General features: G+C 36.9%; 1 protein-coding gene across 16 annotated transcripts in view; it reads left to right on the forward strand.

Moving 5' to 3' along the window:
* CELF2 (CUGBP Elav-like family member 2) overlaps nucleotides 1–4,297 on the forward strand; it is a 564,102-nt gene extending 559,805 nt beyond the window's left edge. For all 16 annotated transcript variants that reach the window (XM_048952217.1, XM_048952225.1, XM_048952171.1 and 13 more), the window contains one exon: nucleotides 1–4,297. This exon is cut by the window's left edge. The gene's annotated coding sequence lies outside the window, so the exon portion shown is untranslated.
* The last annotated feature ends 1,459 nt before the right edge of the window (nucleotides 4,298–5,756 follow it).

A 5,756-nucleotide genomic window follows, 5' to 3' on the forward strand; every position in this document is an offset into this window, starting at 1 on the left:
ATATATATAATATGAGATCATCATTTGGATTGTTCAGACTGTTTCACTAATTCTTCCTCATTGTACCCATCGTATAAATTTCCAAAGCTTTGTTAGATGCCCCAGTGTGTCCTGCAGGTTTACCGGTCCGCTGAGAGCGGTGACATCTCTGGTCCTCGGGCAGTGTAACTCGGTATTGGCTGCAGACCCAGGCAGGTGCCCCAAATTATGCTACGTGAGATATTGGCTTAGCAGTGGGAGAGGAAGGATGGTTCAGTATTTCCAGACAAGTGAGATGGGTCCATATTGAAATATTTATTTTTATTTTATTTTTTTCAAAAAATCAGGTACAAAAATGAGAGCCCAAACATACACCTCCTTGGAGACAAATTATCTACCAGTTCTCTTAGAAAATATTGAATGGAAAAAGCTGCAAGGGTGCAAGGGCCTAATAAGAGAGGAAGAAAAACAAGGGAAATTGCTTTACAAAATTCTAATCAGAAGACTAGACTAGTTGCTTTTTTTCAAACAAATTAGCTAATTGCAATGAAATGGCAGTCCTCAAAGGAGTAACAAGTTCATCTTTCTTTCACCATAGGGGTTACAGTTCCTTGGCTTGTGCTACTCTGGAATCATTTTACTGTTTCTGTTTTTATTATCTTAAGTGCTAATTAACAAAAGGAAAAAAATATCCTGTAGTTTCATTACCTTTTTGGATAATGTCATACAAAAAGAAAAAAAAGAAGAAAAAAAAAAAAGAAAAAAAAAAGAAAAAACTATGTATTTGTGTTTTTTTTGTGCTGTGAGAATTGTTGTTTGTAGATTAATAATACTATCATTTTGTTTAGAATTACAAACTAGTTTTTAAGTATTGTCTGAGAAAAGCCAAAGTTAATGCAATCTAGTGGAAACTGTAAGACCATTTGAGTATTGTTTCTGTTTTATTGATGCATTTGAATTTTGTTGTTTGATGGAATTTGAGCCAAAAAAAAAAAAAAGAAAAAAAAGAAAAAGAAAAAAAAAGCAAGCTTTCCTATTTCTACAACCTGATTGTACTTAACGCATTTTGTACCAGTGGAACTTTTTATACTGGAGATTAAAAAACAAATGGAAATTTTTGTGGCTTACTCTCGTGGGCCCCCTCGATCATGACTGATTTTCAAGTTTGATTTCTGGACGGTAGAAAGAGAGTTGGTTTTGTTTAGAGAATTAAAAACTTTGGCTTGGTTTCTTTTTTTCCCTTTGCTTATATCTAGTGTTTAGAATTTTGTCTTAACAAAAGCGGTAAGTTTCACTTTTTATTCTGTATTGTGCAGTTACACAATAAGGTAATTAGAATTAGGAGTACTCGGTCACTTTGCGTGGATAAATGTATTAGTTAAAGCGTTAGGGGTTTGCTTTTTTGCTGTTTAGATCAGAGTTTTTTCTGATTCTTCTGTCCTCATTGTGAACATAACCGTGTAGTTGAAACAGTCAGACTTATTTTTGTAACGTATGTTATTGTGTGATGCAGTTTTTTGCTTCTGTCTCCAATATTAAACCATTTTCCTAATACTTGTCTCTCTACTTTGTGTCTCGTATTGTTGGTGGTCATTATGTGTTGGTAATACATCTACACACCTCACGTGTTTCACGTTCCTGTTTTTTTATTTTTTTTTTTCCTCTATTTGTTGGTTGTGTACAAAAGATACAGTCGATTCCACCTAAGTGAATATCTGATTGGGGGGCAAAAGAGGATTTGTACATTTTAGCCATGTTACGGTTTCTTTGATTTTCTTCTCTCTCTCCCTCCCCCTAGTCATGCCTTATCACTTGGATAATCTGAGCAGGAAGCATCTTAAATGAGTTTCCTGCAAAGTCATACGGAAGATAGCTTTTGTGAGCCTTCTAACTGTAAAAGCTTATGCACACAAACACACAGAGAAATCAGAAGCCATGTGAAAAGCTTTTTGCCAACGTGCCAGTCAGTCTGCAAAATGCGGATTATGGAGATCAATTCTTCCTAGTCGCTCAGAAAAAATACTGTGCCGCCGCTTCGCAGAAGCGTATGAAACATTCAAGAAAAGGAGAATGTAGCCTTGGGATTTCTTCCGAACTGCACAGTAATCTGATGGCATATGGTGTTAGTCAAACTCCTTAGCAACTAATCACATCTTAACTAGGGCTGTGAGAGCCTGCAGAAGCCTACCAGGTGAACAAGCTTGTTACGTGCAGTTACACATATCATAATTTAAAAAATAAAATTCAAGTGAGCACAGAGAGACTCTGTTAAAGCCAGTGGGAGAAAAATAAACAAAACAAAACTCTGGGAAAAAAAATTCTCCTGTTGTTCAAACGGGTGATGTTTTTGCTGTGGGCTTACAGAGCAGCTCATTCTCAGCACTGGCTAATAGTATTACACAAATCTCGAAAAGGAACAAAAGAAATACCATAGCTCTTTTTTTTTTTTTTTTTTTTTTTTTTGTAAAGTTGGCTTTCAGCTTTTTTTATTTTACTTTTTCATTTCTTATAATTTTTTTCCTCACAAGAATCTCTCTGCTCTTCCCCACATCCGTCATGATGAAATAAAAGACACGAAAAATTCTCTGTTGTTCTGGTTTACGAAGTCTCTCTTCTCTCCTCTGTCTGATCACAAACTTTATAATTTGGAGAGGGGAAAAAAAATAAAAATAAAAATAAAAATATATATATAAAAAAAAAAAACCAATAACAAAAACCAAACCCAAGGAGGAGAGAGAAGCACTGGCTAGTGCTCTCTGGAATTCAAGCCATATGCCCACGTCCCTTTCCTTTGTCCCATTTTCTGTGATGCTCAGGAATCGAAGACCACTTAAAAGTGCTCTTATGAGACCCAATGGACTCCTTCCTCGTGTCTCCTGTCCCCTGGTCCCTCTGGCACGCTGGCTCTGGCTCACACACACACAGCCCCAGGCACGGGGCATGGCGCTGGGTGCTCTGCAGTTTGCAGCCATGACCTTGACTGCTGTGTTTGGAAGAGTTTTGGAATTTTTGGGTGGCTCGTGAGTTGGCCTGGTTGATATTGCTAGAACTATTTTTTATTTCTTTTTAAGGTTGGCAGTTGTTTTTTTTTAAGAAAACTTTTCCGCAGAAGGTATAGAGGTGATGAGTCTGGCATAGAACCTTCTAGGTTGGAAAAGACCTCCGAGATCATCAAGCCCAACCATCAGCCTGACCTACTGAGTCCCATCACCAAGCCATGTCCCTTAGGGCATCCCAAACAAGCTCCAGTGTTGTCCTGTAGGTCCTGTTCTCAGGGGTCCAAGTAAACACCTTCCCTGCAGCCCTAGGTTTAATCCAAAACCACAGAGGCCTGTAGAGAGAACCTGATGGTCAAGCTGTGTCCTGAGTCTTTTACACCTCTAGATTTCGTGATCCTGGTTCTGATTATGTTGATGCCAGTTGATTAAGTTAAGTCTGGACTTGCATGAATGATAAATCAGAGTTGATCTCTGGGATTTTTGTTGCTGTTGTTGTTGTGGATGTTTTTGTTTTTTTTTTCCCCAAACTCAATGATTTTAGGGAAGAAATTAGAGATCTGCAAGGGGCTCTTCTCCCAAAAAACAGAACCAAAAAAAAAACTTTTGCCATAGTTGAGTTTCTTTTAAATACTCAGGGCTGGAAGAGACAGGTTTTCTTTTTTTTCTTTTTTTTCTTTCTTTTTTTTTTTTTTTTGTAATTTCAACAATGGGGAAAAATGAGTTCCTTAAAGCAATGCAGCTGAACAGTTTGTCCTGCTTAAATGCATGCTTTTAATTTCAATTATGTAAGGCACCTTGCAGCGTTAGCAAAATGTCTCTTTGTTAGCTATATGTGTATCGCCATGGGAAATTACCAAACTGTCACAAGACTTGCTGATTAAAGAATAGCCTGCCAGAGTGTGTGTGTCTTTGCCCAGTGTGACTCTTAGGTATTAGGCTAAGGAAAACAGTTTAACAAAATGTAGTGTGAATCATTCCTGATAAGTGAATAAAGCATTGTGACCAAGCAATCAGATTATTCACTTATCAGGAATCGACTGTACTGAGAGTTTGCCTGATTGTTTCTGTTCCTCATCTCTGTTGTAGTTTCACTACTTTGCTGTGTTCTGTTTTTTCTCTCATGCTCTTAGCAAAATCACTGGGAATATCCCTTCGTGTGATCATGAAACATGCTACTGAGTAACAAAAAAAAAAAATTAAAATATAAAAATGATATCTTAAAATCTATGCACTTGCTATCAGGAACACAATACTGGATGTGTCTTATATATATTGAACTATAATAGTATTCGATTTCTTAAATAAAGCTTAAGAAAGGATTCTGTTGTCTGTAAAATTTTATGAGCATTAAATGGAAAAAAAAAAATGTTTATAGGGTTGGGCACGTTTTTGTTATATGAAATCTTACTGGGTATGTGGTCTTTAACCATACCCAGGCAAATGTTGTATAATCCGCTTGATATATTTCATTAATAACTGAGACCTTGAAAATTAGTGTGCGGGGAGAAAAAGTCTGACCTTTCAGTGACTTTCAGCAAAAGATACTAAAATGCAGAATTTTCTATCCTTTTCCAAACGTGCTTGCTTTTGCACTAAAATGGTATAAAATAGCTAAAATATGTGAATCAGAAAATGTAACGAAATATTACTATATTTCTTCCACAAACAATAATATACTTCTTTTTGGTATGTGACTTTTTTTCCTCTTGATTCTGGATAGGTTTAGAGTAAAAACTAAACTCGGTACACTCAATCAGAGATTCAGCACTCGAGGTCAAAGCATCTTTTTGCAGAAGACGAGTGACTTACTGTATCCTGTATCTGAGCCTTCTTTTAGGAAAACATTTCCACATCAAAACCCATGAATTAAGTGGGAGCCTAATAGCGAAAATCATTGGGTACACTGAAAACAATTATTCCTTTATGGCTGTACATTTGCCACAGAATTGTACTTTTTGAACAGTCAGATTTTTGTGGAAATGCCTGGACTGCTTGTATTCAGCAAACTTACAGTAATGTCAGCCTTTGGCAGAAAGATCCAGGAGAGCGGTGGGGGTTGCTTTCTTTTTTTTCTTTTGAACTGCATTACTGCCTCACTTTTCATATGCCATTATATTATCTGGAAAAAAAAAAAGAAAAAAAAAAAAAAGAATATTAAATTGTGGAAATCTACCCGCTGCTTGTATCATTCTCTATTCACACATCTTGAGCCAATGGTATTGACATGGGGTGGCCAGCCTTGCTAGAAGAGTGAGCCTAAAATACTGCTCCCAGAAAAGCCATGGGGAGAGCAGCATGGGGCAGCAGGATGCTCCTGTCCATCTCACCTCTGCACTGAACTCAGATGGGGACGCAGCCCTGCTGACATATTACAGATACTAACTAATAGCAGTGATTAGTTTCTATTCATACTCCCCAATTTTCCTCATTAGCAGACTTTATTTTTCGTCCATTAAAGGAAGGTGGAAAGTTGCAGTCATTTTCGGAATCATTCGCCCCTGTTTATAACCTAATTGTTTTACATGAATGCTAATATTTCTTTCTCACACATTTATATCTATCAGCTAAATCAGCAGTAATATAAACTCTTCTGGGATGCATTCCTATATCAATTAGCAAGGATTTATGCTCTAAAGCACCATTAACATTAATGAGAGTGTGCTCTTTAGCATAAACAATTGGCAATAGTTCTGGTGGACTTTATTTCATAAACAAAGAAGCATTTGAATTCCAGCAAGTTGTTTCCTGAAGACAGTCCTTGAGGGAGTGATGTCCCAG

The sequence above is a fragment of the Lagopus muta genome, chromosome 1 (assembly GCF_023343835.1).
Source record: "Lagopus muta isolate bLagMut1 chromosome 1, bLagMut1 primary, whole genome shotgun sequence".
NCBI lineage: Eukaryota > Metazoa > Chordata > Aves > Galliformes > Phasianidae > Lagopus > Lagopus muta.